The sequence below is a fragment of the Pleurodeles waltl genome, chromosome 2_1, assembly GCF_031143425.1.
Source record: "Pleurodeles waltl isolate 20211129_DDA chromosome 2_1, aPleWal1.hap1.20221129, whole genome shotgun sequence".
In the NCBI taxonomy this organism is placed as follows: Eukaryota; Metazoa; Chordata; class Amphibia; order Caudata; family Salamandridae; genus Pleurodeles; species Pleurodeles waltl.
The window spans coordinates 177,319,263-177,334,744 of NC_090438.1; positions in this window are offsets into that span (position 1 = coordinate 177,319,263).

Below are 15,482 nucleotides of genomic sequence, written 5' to 3' on the forward strand. Positions count from 1 at the left end.
GCTACTTTGTTGCAGTTTTGCAGGTGTCCTGGAGCAGTCAGCGGTCGAACCTTGGCAGAAGTCGAAGAGGGAGATTCAGAGGAACTCTGGTGAATTCTTGCAAGTCGTTATCTGAGGAAAAGCCCACAGGAAAGACCCTAAATAGCCCTCAGAGGAGGATTGGCCACCTAGTGAGGTAAGCACCTATCAGGAGGGATCTCTGACATCACCTGCTGGGACTGGCCACTCAGAGACCTCCATGGTGCCCTCACACCTTTGGATTCAAGATGGCAGAGGTCTGGGACACACTGGCTGAGCTCTGGGCACCGCCCCTGGGGTGGTGATGAACAGGGGAGTGGTCACTCCCCTTTCCTTTGTCCAGTTTCACACAAGAGCAGGGACTGGGGGTTCCCTGAACAGGTGTAGACTGGCTTATCCAAGGAGGGCACCATCTGTGCCCTTCGTAGCATTTCCAGAGGCTGGGAGAGGCTACTCCTCCGTAGCCCTTAACACCTATTTCCAAAGGGAGAGGGTGTAACACCTTCTCCCAGAGGAAATCCTTTGTTCTGCCTTCCTGGGACTGGGCTGCCCAGACCCCAGGAGGGCAGAACCCTGTCTGTTGGGTCGCAGCAGCGGTAGCTGCAGAGAAAACCCCAGAAAGCTGGTTTGGCACTACCCGGGGCCCATGGTGGAGCCCCGGGGATGCATGAGATTGGCACCCCAGTACCAGATTTGGCATGGGTGGACAATTCCATGATCTTAGACATGTTACATGGCCATGTTCGGAGTTACCATTGTGAAGCTACATATAGGTATTGACCTATATGTAGTGCACGTGTGTAATGGTGTCCCCGCACTCACAAAGTCCGGGGAAATTGCCCTGACCCATATGGGGGCACCACTGCTAGTGCAAGAGTGCCCTCCCACTTAGTTACTTTGCACCAAACCTTCACTAAGTGAGGGTTAGACATATAGGTGACTTATAAGTTACTTAAGTGCAGTGTAAAATGGCTGTGAAATAACATGTGCGTTATTTCACTCAGTCTTCAGTGGCAGTCCTGTGTAAGATTTGTCTGAGCTCTCTATAGGTGGCAAAAGAAATGCTGCAGCCCATAAGGATCTCCTGGAACCCCAATACCCTTGGTACCTAGGTACCACATACTAGGGAATTATAAGGGTGTTCCAGTGTGCCAATTAAAATTGGTGAAAATGGTCACAAGCCTATAGTGACAATTTTAAAGGCAGAGAGAGCATTAGCACTGAGGTTCTGATTAGCAGAGCCTCAGTGACACAATTAGTCACTACACAGGTACACATATTCAGGCCACAAACTATGAGCACTGGGGTCCTGGCTAGCAGAATCCCAGTGAGACAGGCAAAAACAAACTGACATACATGTAAAAATGGGGGTAACATGCCAGGCAACATGGTACTTTCCTACAATCGCCAAGGAAGTTCGGAACCTGGAGGTCCATAGCCGGCAGAGCACCCACTGCAGGAAGCTGTGGGAGGACCTGAGACACTGGGCCCTTAAGAATGGAGAGGCCCAGCTGGGGATGGCCTCCCAACGTGGGAGGGGTGCCCGTCGGACCCTGAGCCCCCAATGGCCCGCATGCTGGTGGTGGCCTACCCAGAGTTGGATGGGCGCTTGAAGGCAGCTCAGCAGCCACAAGGGAGTAAGTGTTGACTGTTAGGTGACTTCTGCATGGTTATGTACTGTGACCCTCACTGGGCTTGGAATTTACATTGTCAGATGAGATTTAGGCAATGTACAGTCCTGGTTGTCACACCAATCATGTAGGAGTGTGTCACATTAGCTATGTTGAGCCATGCAGGAAAAGAAGTGGTGGTACTATGACACACATTCACCTGAATGTATGGTTCGCTCAAGCATGCTATCGTGTCACTGGCTGCATCCTCCATCTCTGCGTGACCTGTAGTAGTACAAGGTAGTCATATTAGCACTGTATATGGGTAATGACAGGCATGTAACATGAACTTTGGAATTGCTTCACTTGCTACATCGATGGACCTCTGTACCACATGTTCTCCACACATTCCTGTCAGTTAGTGTGCTCAGTTCCTCTGTGCACAGATTTGTATCACCCCGTAATAGATGACGTAGTTGGGTATGTTCCTGGGCTAGATTGTTGGATAAGTCATTTAGGCAGCTGATTGGTATGTAGTGGTATTCATTCAGGTGTTTAGGCTGCGAGTTGAGGTGGCTTCTGATGAGTTTGGGTATCACTTGCATCACTCAATTGTAAATGATTGCAAAATGGTCTCTTGTTTACCCGGCAGTGGCTGTAATATGTATTGTTTGTATGTGAAGTGGGTGTGTGGGTTAACATAATTTCCTCCCTTTATGTTCCTCCCACCTTCCTTCTCTCTCTCCACCTCTGTCTATGTGTGCATTAGCATCATCTGGCGAAGAAAGAAGGGCACCTGCGAGCGGGGATGCAGCAGCCCACAGGTCCCAGGAGGCAGACACCAGTTAAGCCGAGGAGACCAGTGGGACGGAGGGTGAGGGGAGCACCACAGGGGAGACTTGAGCTACCAACACATCTGATTCAGATTCCTCTTCTGATGGAGGCTCCTTGGTGGTGGCGGAGCCATCTGGGACCACCCCTGCACCATCCTTGTCCGCCACCCCCCTTACCAGCACTACCCTCCCTGTAGCACCCCACCTAGTTGCCCGTGCCCGTTCAGCCGAGACGGTGGGCGTTTTCTTTGCAGAAGGCACCTCTGCCCCTGCCCCAGTCAGCCCTGCTGCCCTCATTGAGGAGGCTATTGGCCTCCTGAGGTCCATCTCTGTGGGGCAGACAACCATCGTGAATGCCATCCAGGGACTAGAGATGGTTTCAATTACATCTGCCCACATTGCTGTGGTTGGCAAGATGAGATGCTTGTCCTGGTTTTCTTCTACTTGGTGGTGTGACATCTGTCTGCAACAGTGTGTGAGGTCTGTGTATGGGTTGTGTCTGTGTTGTTGCATGCGCTGGGTAGATAGGTTGTGCCATGGGCATGTTGTAATGTGTCTGACTGCTTGCTAATGGGATTGTATCGGGTGTTGTGTTCGTCCGTGTGTATGATGTTGAATGTGTGGATTTCCTTGGTTGCTGGTTGTGCGTAATATGTCACCTGTGTCATTGTTTGGATGTGTGTTCACTGCTATTGATTATGTGTCATTGCTACATACATTTTATGGTATGTGTGGTGTCACATACCATAAAATGTATAATGAGATGTTTATGGTCTAGTTGTCATTGTGTGGTTATGGGGTGTGTTGGTGGTGTTTGTGTGCATTGTGCTGTATGTTTGGCACATATCTCCTTGGCTTTGCGTGTGTATTGGGTACTTTGCATTGACATATATTGTGTTTGCCTATGTTTGGCCTTCACTGTCTGCGTGAGGTATGTGTGTTTTGTGTGGGAGTGTATCTCTGCCATTTCCTACCGTCTGTGCTAGGCGGTTGTCGTTTTGTCGTTGTCGGTGGCCCTGAAGCTGTATGGCGAGATACAACAGTAGGAAGACTAGCAGTTCATTTGCCATGGTGGCCTCAGATGCGTCTCTGTGCCTGGAGGTGGGTGTCTTCTTTTGTACTCTCTGTTTCTGTCAGGTTTTTTGTAGCGCCCAGCCCACCCGGATATCCTGCCGGCATGGTGAGTCAGAAAATAGTCGGCAGGACATTGGCTTCAGCCACAATGAATTTGGCTTCCACCACCAGATGCTGCTCGTCGGCAGTGGCGGTGAGTTGTCTGTGTTGCGTTGGGTTTACCACCTTACTCGTTATATGGCGGTCTGCACCGCCACCCTGGCAGCGGTCATAACTCCACCGCAGGCGTAGCGGTCAGGTTACCACCAAACTCGGAATGAGGGCCTAAATTCCAAGATTATTGACCACTCAAGCACTTTACTGATAAGGACTTCACATTTTTTATCAATGCTCATTCTACATATCCATGCATAGACTATTGTCCTCTAGACAAGTAACTCATAGGATTTCAAACTCTAAAACAGAACCCATCACTATATAAGATCATGCTTTAATCTTCTTTTTGTTAACCTTGACTGACACTCCCCAACATCCATACTGGTGGAAAATTAATATTGAAAATCTAAGTTCTGACCCAAATCGTCTTACACTAGTGACTGCTATAGCTGATTATCTTCAAAACAGCAAAATTGAAGGTACTTCCAAAATTACTTATATGGATGCTTTTAAAGCATACATCTGAGGCATTTCTATTTCAATAATGGCAAATGAGAACAAACTAATTAACATCAAATTATCATCATTAGAGCAACAAATTGCTATAGCTGAACAATATTTAATATCTTCTGCAGGATGACAATTTAAGCTAAAATTACAAACCCTTCACTATGAATACAATGCACTGCTTAGTAAAAGAGCTGTAGTGAAACCTAGTTTGTTTTAATGGGATAACAGGAGTTAGCTTAGCCTCTGGCTTGCAGACTCGTACCCTCGTCGCCTAGTGACTTTTAACCTACTTAGCTTGCTCTGTCTTAGCCCATTTAATTATTTATTTCTTCTAAGATGGCTGCCTTGTTTATAGTTAGGCCACTTGTTATGGGTAACATTATCAGTGTCACCGCACCAAGGCGTCAAGATCAAGCACCAAAGACAAACAAACAGTAGGTGTTCACATTTAGGGATTTTCCCTCTCTATACTTTCGAGGGATTGCTTATATTAATTGCCGTCCCAAGCATGTCAGTTATCTATTGTTTAGGGACACACCTACGTCAGGGGTCCTTGTAGATCTGTATAAATATATCACACTTTAGACAGATAATCAGAGGGATTCCGACCAGAGGGCATCGCCACCATCGCTGATACCGATGATGCAGTTGTCTTGACACTGACCCAGTCTTCGTGTCCCTGTGGAGTCTGAGATAGAGACCTCATTCCAAGGTAACAAGGGCTGGGGGCCCCTCTCATGGACATGGGATTGGCAGATTAGGTTTAACAAACCCAGCTCTCCTTTAGGTAGGAGGTTAGGCCTTTCACATTAGGGTATTAGGGCATATTACATCTCAAATGTCTTTTCTAAATACTGCAAGATGGTGGGGGTCTTTGTAATAATGACTCTTGTCTTCACAATTCTGTTTCATGCGTTATTCATTATCCTAATCATTGCAGCCCATGCAACTTATCGCAAATTGCAGTTATGTTAAATAAAAACTATTGAAACTCTACTGCATCTTTGTCATTGCCTGTGTTTGTATGAGACATGATATATCTGTGAGAAAAGGGTAATCTCCGTTTAACCACGACACTCCCTGAGATGTCTTATTCTTGAGTCCATGCGTAACGGCTGCCATAAATCACCTTTTACTATTGTGTTTCTGGTGAGGTGCTGCTAGTGAGCCAGTAAGGTTGGGACAACAGTAGCGACTTGTTGTAGGAAAGGCGTAGTCGCCTACAAACAAAAGTACTGTCATCCTTAAACTAGCAGTCTTGCTCAGAGCAAGAGTCCAAACTACGACAGAGCAAATCTTTCTTTTTGTAAACAGAAAGTCATTTTCCAGTTTGATGCTAATAAAGCGGGTCACATTTTTGCTAACTATTTAGGTAATCAAAGAGATGAGATGGAGATGCCTGCCAATCATACCTCAAATGGCCACCGGCTATTATCTAATACAGAAATAGCACGAGTTCCAAAAATTCTACTCAAATCTGTATAGTAAACCCCACGATACTCATGACACTACAATGTATTCCTTTCTCAGTGCAATCTACCAACATTATCTCACATAGATAGAATTATTCTTGATGCCCTTTTAACTACAGAAGAGGTGTACTCTGCAATTAAGTCCTCAAAGTTTAAACTTGCACCTGGACCTCATGGAATTCCAGCAGAATGCTACAAACCTTTCTTTACTCAAATAGCCCCTGACCTTTTATCGTGAATCCAGGATTTAGCTTCCATTGCTCTAGTTGAGGGAACCTTCAAAAACGTTACAATGACGGTGCTCCTCAAACTAGACAAAGACCATAAATTACTTTCAAACTTTCACCCCATCTCACTCATTAATTAAGATTGCAAAATACATGCCAAAACAATTGCAGTTAGACTGTCTCGGGCATTAAATCATATTATCAACCCAGACAAAACTAGTTTTATGAAAGGAAGACTATTGCTTCTATACATCAAATAAAGCATCCTGTCAGTCTTCGAGCTCTAGATGCTGAAAAGCATTTGATAAATTGAATTGGTAGTTTCTATTGAAATAGGATTTGGTTTTGGCACAACATTTCGTTCAATGGTTAAGACATTGTATTCTTCACTTATGGCAACTATATATGTTAATGCTATTACTCCACATCCTTTGTTTTATATAGCAGTACAAGAAAAGAATGTCCTCTATATCCCCCAGTATTTTTACTGCATAAAGTGTTCATTGGTTTAGAAGCTCAGACATTGATCTTATTCCGAACTGAGTTCTAATTGAGAGGAATAATGCTGCTCCTTTTCCTCTACCTGCAATCCTTACCATAGGCCTTCATAAATTAGGGTCTCGCTCGTCAATCCTAAAAGTAATAATACTTGCCCTAGCTAATGTTGATGCTTTATTTTATAATAAGATTGTCTATTCTAAAAAGTATCATCATGGTATAATTCAAAGATCAAACTACATACATATGTCTCTTGTTGGACTACATGGATTGAGGCTGGGTTATTTTACATTTCTGTTATTTGTCACAGCAATGTTTTTGCCCTTACCAGATCTACAATCCAAATATCACATCCTCTGATTACCGGCAATATGTGGTACTGTGCAATGCAATACTTAATGCCCATAATTGCTCTAATCCTCATCCCACATGTTTGGATATGGAGTTTGCCTTTAACATTCTTAGATTCTGTGGCCATAATGCTTCTAAAATATATACACACTTAATGCCTACTGCTTCTTCCAACCCTATGCAACTATGTGAATTTTGGAATCCTATTCTTAATACCAATCATACTCCAATACATAAGAAGAAAATTTAACTCTGCAATATTTCAGGTTGGTTACATTCATCTATCTGCCAACCCAATTAAATTATTTTAAACATTTGTTATTGGTCTCCAGTCAAGTTATATGATGCAAGCACATCCTTGTGATAAAGAAGAATGTTGGCACTGTAATTAGGAACCTGGTACTCCGACGCATATGTTTTTTTACTGTCTGCTTATTTTTTAGTTTAGGACTAATGTTTCAGGCAAAGTGTTTCAATTTTTTCAGATAGATACGCCTCTAGTCTTTGACATTATTATAAACAATTTGCTTTCCATTTCTACTCCCTTATTATATATGGATATGAAATAGTTTGAAATCCATTACTACGAATTAGGAATCTGCAAACCTTTTATCCGTACAAGTTTGGTGGTACTGGATTCTACATCTAAGGAAAGGAGTTGTTTTTTCTTTCATCAAAACTAAAAAGTCTCCTTTAGTCAAATGTCTTAGACGGAAAACATTGGACTACTATTTTTCCACTTCTAAGTTATAAATACACATTTTTAATATTCTTTAACCAGTATTATATAACTAGCTCTATATATGTGTTTTCATAATTCATATTTCTTTTTAGAGTTGTTATTTTATTACATAATTCTATGATATGTATATCAGTACTATTACACTATTTTTGTTGACATTTTTGTCTTTTGTCTTGTTCATGTATTTATGAAATTCAATAAAATATTTTGAACTCATGCACACCACTTCTCTGTGTTATTCATTTATGCATTTGTGCCAAGTGAAGACCCTGGCTCTGACCGTGTTTACTTTTTCATGTAGATGTGATTATCATGTTTAACTACAATGGCCTCAGACGGCACATCATAGGTTTGTATGAAACAGTGGGTCATGTGGCTGGACGTGCAAATGCCTTCTATGCATGTAGATATTTTATGCAACAATATATTCACACACATCAAGGCGATGAAAGCGCTACCAAAAACTAAATTTTAAAAAATCAACACATACATTGAGTGCGTTTTACCACAACATCCACTATTTCTTTTCTGGAATGCTTAAGAAGTTTGCTTTATTCAAACCCTGCCCCCTCCAGGACACATGTTTAATACAACAGAGACTACTGCACTTCCTTCCCAGAAGAATTAAAACAATTGACTTATTGGTCACTTTTCACGTTGCCACTTTGTGTGCAAAGTAAAAATGCGTACACATGCATTCAGAATACAGAACAAAGCAGGAAAGTGTTCAGATAACTGGTGTTTGTTCACTAAACATAAGGCAATTCATTTCAGCTACATCCACTCTAATTTGCCTCAATTCAAATAAACCTGCTTTTAAATTACAGGAAAGAAATTAGATGAAAGTGAAGTGAATGAGCAATACATGAGCCTATTTTACAAATCAACCTCACTGAAGAGAACTAAAATTGGTTGCAAAAATGAGTGAACCTCCTGAGCATGTGGATTTTTCAGTTTCTCCGTTTCTGTCAAGCCTTTATCCTTCCCGTCATTCACATGTTCACTTGTGCTGATTTAAAGGACAGTGCCTTTGGGTGGCTGGCAACAATTGTCAGATTCTATGCCCCTGCACTGGCGACACAGTCCGATTATTCAACGTTTCCCACAATGTTGGAACTGCTCTTGTGTTTATCCTGCAGTATCTGCGGTGGGTCTGTAACAGATAATTCATTGACAGCACAATCACAATTCATTGGTGGTTTTGCAGCCAAGAAGAGGCATAAAATCGCTGTTTTTAAATAGGAAATTCAGTCATTGGCTGTAAGGAGACAATTCTGCTACAGTTGCCTTGTTAAGAAATTGGAAAAAGGATTATCCAGCTCCTAACCACGCCTAACTCCTGAACTCTCCATGCCACTGTTACAAGGGAAATGTCACCACTGTTTACAACAAGAGAACGTTCTACTTGCAAAACCTGACCATGAAAAGTAGGTCCAAGCGGCAAAAAAAACACTACATTGGTTTGTATGACACAACCAAGCATGTCTAAACAACGCATACCTGAACAACACAGTCTGACAACGACCGCATCTTTACCACGCATGCCTTTACCACACATGCCTTCACAAAGAATTTTGTTGCAAAAGCATATGTGGTAAAGAAATATGCATGGTACATTCCCTCCCCAACCCTGCGCCCTAACAGCAGACACCTCTGTACTGCAATGCAGCCCACCTCTGCCTTTGAAACTATCCTACCCCCGCCCGGAGCCCCAAACCTGAAAAAAACTACACAGAACCATCTGGCCCCCCTGCCCTTAAACCTACCCTGTCCCCACCCTGAGGCTGAAATCCACAAAACTACCCAGCCCCTTGCACTTAAATCTACACCAATTCAGTCCCCCAATCCTACATTTCCAAAACTACCATGACCCAGCCCTGAGCCCTAAAACCACTCACATACCTCTAAAATCAAACCTCTCCTCCCCAAAGTACCTCGACCCCACCACCCTGAGCCATAAATCAACACCCCTGCCTTCCACCCCACACTTGCCCTTAAAACTAACCTGCCCCCACACCCTGAGGCCTAAATCCACAAAACTGCCCCAACCCCTCAAACCTGACCTCTAAAACCCCCACACTCCCCTAAAAACAACTTCCACTCCCCAAACTACTCTAACCCCCCTGCCCTGAGACCTGAATCCACAAAACTGGATCCCCCTTCCCTTAAATCTACCTCGACCCCTAAATTCCCCCACACACCTCTAAAAACAACCTTCTCTCCTCAAACTACCTCAACCCCCCGCCCTCAGCCCTAAATCAAAAAACAACCCCACCCCTAAAAACAATTGCAGCCCTACTTACCTCTCCGGATCCTTCTTGTTGCTCCTTCTTGCTTGTACACCCATTACACAGCTAGACCGCTGCCTGAACCACACATATGTATCCTTCATTAACAACAATGTGTGGTTAGGGCATATGCATGATTCAGGCAAGCGTTGTTCAGCTTGAAGACAAAGAGCACGTGTGACTGAACCCGTGTAGTTTAGGCCATTTCCCCTACATTGTCATTGGTGACGAACACCATGAACCTCAGCACCATTCACTGGAGGTGATATAAGAACGCCTTCTCAGAGGAGTGCATGTTGGATGTAAATAAAGTGAAGGAGTGAGCTCAAGGACACATCCTGCCCTTTTGATGATGCAGTATCCCCCTCAATCACATCAAGTACAGTAATCTGCACAGTAAGAAAGGACAATGCATTGCCAGAAGGAGTTTTGAAATAATAGTAGGATGTGAAGATTGATTCAGAACATTGTGGATGTGATTTGAAGTTGAGAAAAATGAATGGTCAAACAAAATATACAGACATGTTTCTGCCATTGAACAATGGGACAAACTTTCTTCCTTTGTATTTGTTGTGTTAGAAAAAACTGATTTAGCACCAAGCACACTAGTATTATCTAGCATACTAATTATGGTGTGCACTGTACACCACCGATACAATCAGCAAAATGAGTCCATGCCACCTTCTCCAGTAGTCTTGCAATGCCCTCTGAATCTGCGATGCATTGGTGGATATTGATGAGGCTGTTGACACATATTTAGAGGCAGAAGGAGAATTGTGAACCCGACTTTTCAAGAGACACACCAGGGTAAATCTTCTAAGTCCCAAAAGGTATAATATGGATTGTAAACGCTTTGTCTAAAAGGAGAACTAACAGGTGTCTCTCATGCCACAGTACAAGTTATGCTCATATATATAAAAATTGCTAGGAGTCAGACACACCATGTCTGAGTAAAGCTCATCTATAGCAGCAGAGATGTATATAAATATGGATCCATACATTGGGCACTAGGAAAAATAGAAAGACACAGTTGTTGATACTTTGTGATAAAAGGTTGTTTAATATGCACTATTCATACATAAATCTTATGTATCAGAATGATAGTTATACAGTAATCTCATCAGTCATAGAAGAATATGAATATTAGAAATAAAGAAATACAGAGAAGCACTCAAATGTAAGAATAGCATGGTTTGCAATCAAAATTAAATTGCCATTGTGTCAAGTTTCTTGAGAAAATGACACATTATTTCACATTCAGTCTAGTGTTAAATTCAAGGAGACCAATTAATTGGCTGTTCCATTCATTCTTCATCTTCAAAGCAATTACTCAACCCAGCCAAGTGTTTCATCCTCACAACAAGACTTCATCAGGGATTAATTCTTCTCATGCTTTAGAAAATGTCCACTTCATCAATGTTTACTAGTCCATGTTTCCTCGTGTAAAGCGGAACCTCCATGACATTAACTAGTCTGATCAACAGCAACTGTCTTCATTCATAAAGCAGTACTTTGGCATGTCCATCTAGCAATCACTTCTGTATCTATTCTACCCAAATGCTTGGTACACTTCAAACCCTTATCTTTAATGATTTTCTATGGCGGGGGAAATGGGAACTTCTATGCAGCTTCTCATATCATCACAACAAAGCACAACAAAGGCAGGCAAATGTTGCCAATTCCTTCTAAACCTAGTTTTTTCAAGGACAGGGGAACTTGCTGCTCCAATAATTAAATGCAGTTCTGAAGCTTTTCAAAGAACAGGAAATTAGGGTTCTCTTTTTTTATAGTACAACTAATACAACTTTTAAAAAGCTCTGAAAAGAATGTCCCAAAAAATATGCCTATTTCACACAAACTGTTAACATTAGCATTCAAAATATTAGTTTTCTGGGCTCTAAGCCTGACACACACAAACAAACACACACAGACACACACACACATACACGTGTGTCCATCCTTGTTGAGACTATGGGGTCAATTATGACAGGCTTTTTCATCCACCAAAGTCCCGACGAGCAGGTTGCCACCAGTGCAGCTGCCTCCCCACGGGCCCCAGTTTCCTGTTGGCCCAGCGGGATATGGCCTACAGCATTGTCTCCAGCTCATAATAGAGCTGGTGGCAATGCTGTAGTGCGTAGGGTGCAAAGCAGACAGTGAACATCATGATGGGGCCGGCCATGGGGGCCCCTGCCAAGTGCTTGGGCAGTGCAGGGGCCCCACTGGGGCCTCCTGCACCCCGTCTCTGCCAGCCTTTGGTGAATAAGGGAGTCGTAATCCCCATGGCAGTGCTGCTTGCAGTGCTGTCCTGTTGGATGAGGACGGCCAGTTCGTCCTATGGTGGTGCTGGCGGTCCGACCGAGGCACAACCACCAAGGTCGTAATGTAGCTGTCAGACCGCCACATTGGTGGTGGATGGAACACCACCGTGACCCTGACAGTCTTAAGAACGCCAGGGTCGCAATGCGGGCCTATGTGTGGATACTTGCCTTGTGGGGGCTAACTCTCCTAATGGTTTAAAAATATGTCAGGTAACAGAAAAATGTTAAGAAAAAAATCATAATACAGGATACCCTTGTGGGGACTTGAACATGTGTTACCATTTTTGTGGGGTATCATTCCATAATTATCATTTGTGATGGAATACAGTCATTGTCACAGGGGTACTTTCTTAGCAATATACACAAATAACATCATAACCTATTCATAATTGAATGGCTGCACGTATCCTAGGGTTGAGAATAGATGGGTTGTGTTGATAACACATCAGCAAATATCATATATCAGGGTTACAGAAGGGGAATTACGACTGTGTAACTTTTTGCTTAGTGCTCCAACTCTTAGGATATAGGGGTCAAACACATTAATAAATTAAATCATGGAATCAAGCTATGTGGTCAACTGAGTGTGATCACTCTTACTTTTAGCATTCAATGTTATTGTCTGCCTAGGGCTGGTGTGTGATGCTGCCCACAGAGGTCATATGTGATCATAATAGTACCAGAATATCTTCAGAGATGCTGGCAACAACCATGGTGTGAGTCCCCCATAGAGCTAGCATGTGAAGACAGTGATGTTCTAGTCCTCACAGAAACAGTGTATGATTATAAGAATCTTCAAATCCTCATTGTAATGGTATGTAGAAGTGATATTGATGTAGTCCTCAATACAATAGTGTGTGAATATAGTGATGTTCAAGTCCCCACAGAAATAGTGGGTGATTATTGGGCCATTTAAGTTCCCCACAGAAATAGTGTGTGATAAATGGGATGTTCATGTTCCCCCAGAAACAGTGTGTGATGATTGGAATGTTTAAGACCTCATTGAGATGTTGTGTCAAGATACGCATGTTTGAGTCTGCACAAAGATCATGTTTAAGTCTCCATGCAGATAATGTGTGATTATAGGAATTTTCAAGCCTCCTTATAGTGTGTGAATATAATGATGTTAAAGTCCTTACTGACAGAGTGTGCCCAGGTTTTTAATAGCCAAGTCCGTATTGTGATAATGTGAAAACATAATGATAGTCAAGTCCCCACAGAGATAGTGTGTATTATAGTGATGATCAAGTCCCCACAGAGCTACTGTGTGGTTATTGGGACGTTCAAGTCCCCACAGAGATAGTGTTTGGTCATTGGGAGTTCAAGACCTCATAGGGATATTGTGTCAAAGTAAGCATGTTTGAGTCCACACAAAGATAGTATGTGAAGATGATGTTCAAATCTCCACACAGATAGTCTGTGAAGATAAGGGTGCCCAAATTCCCACAAAGATAATATGTGATTATAGGAATGTTCAAGCCTTTTTATAGTGTGTGAATACAGTGGTGTTCAAATCACTAAGGACAGAGCGTGTGCAGAGCGTGTGCACAATATCATAGTCAAGTCTATACAGTGATAATGTGCAAATATAATGATATGTAAGTCCCCACTGAGATAGTGTTTGGTCATTGGGATGTTCAAGACCTCATAGGGATATTGTGTCAAAGTAAGCATGTTTGAGTCCACACAAAGATAGTGTGTGAAGATAATGATCAACTCTCCACACAGATAGTCTGTGAAGATACGGATGCCCAAATTCCTAAAAAGATAATATGTGATTATAGGAATGTTCAAGCCTTTTTATAGTGTGTCAATACAGTGGTGTTCAAGTCACTACGGACAGAGCGTGTGCAGAATATCGTAGTCAAGTCTATATAGTGATAGTGTGTAAATATAATGATATTTAAGTCCCCACAGAATTAATGTCTAAAAATAATGATGTTAAGGTCAAGGCTGTACAGTGATAATGTGCAAATATAATGATATGTAAGTCCCCACTGAGATAATGTGTAAAGATATTGATGTTAAAGTCCCCACAGAGATAATGCATGGTTATTGGGGTGTTGAATACCTCATAGATATGGTGTGTGAAAATACACATGTTCAAGTTCTCACAAAAATAATGTAAGAAGATGATATTCAAGTCTTCATGCATATAATGTGTAAGGATACTGAAGTTCAAGAACCCAAAAACATAGGCCCTCATTATGACCCTGGCAGTCTTCTGACCAGGCAGTCTTCTGGTCAGGACGGTTGGACCTGCTGGGCCGGAGATCAGCATCTCTGGCCCTGCGGTCCACAGAAGCCCGCCAGTGGTATTTTGAGACAGCTTTCTACCAGGATTTCCGTGGCGGTACCACCACCATGAAATCCCTGGTGGAAAGGCTACTGGTGACAGGGAATTTCTACCCTATCACAGGCAGACAACTCCCCCCCCCAGCAAGCATAATAGCCCCCACTCCCCCTGCCCCCACCCCTCCTCAAGGTACAGCACCCCCCACCCCCAACTCCTCTCCAGGTACAGAGCCCCCTCCCTGCATACATGCACATGCACACAGACACACACCCGCATACACACACATTCACCAACACTGACATACATGCATTTCACTCACATGCATCCACATGCATTCACTGCCACACTCATACAGGCATTCACTTCAACACTCATACATGCATTCACTTCAACACTCATACACGCATTCACTTCGACACTCATGCACGCACTATCACTTCAACCCTCAGATTCACATTCGCTATTACACTCATACTTGCATTCACTACAACACTCATACTCGCATTCATTTCAACATTTTCCCACCCCTCCTCCCCTGTCAGACGCCCGAATTACCTTATCCAAGGCAGTCGTCCGGCAGGGGACTGGCGCTTCCTCCGCCGGCAGCACCCCACCATCAGGACACCGCCATGCCTATAACTGCTCATAATACGGCTGGTGGAGTCCTTTTGGCGGGGCAGGGCTGGTGGTGGAACCGCCTATGTGCCTCTACCCACCAGCATGACTACTGCTGAATATCTGCCCAAAATGTGGCAGAAATCCAGCAGTACTCATAATATGGTGGGCAGAAGACCACAAGCACTGGAGGTCTTCTGGCACCCACGGCTTTGGCAATCTTTGAAAAAGACCTCCAAAGTCAAAATGAGGGCCATAGTTTGTGATTTCATGCATGTTCAAGCCTTCTCATAGCGTGTCATTATAGTGGTGTTCTAGTCACTATCAACACAGTATGTGCAGGTCATCATGGTCAATTTCACGCAGTGATAGTGTGTAGAGGAAATTATATTCAAGTTTCAACAGAGATAGTGTGTGTTTATAGGCATGTTCAAGCCTCCACTGAGCCCCTACTGGAAGCCTATAATGATA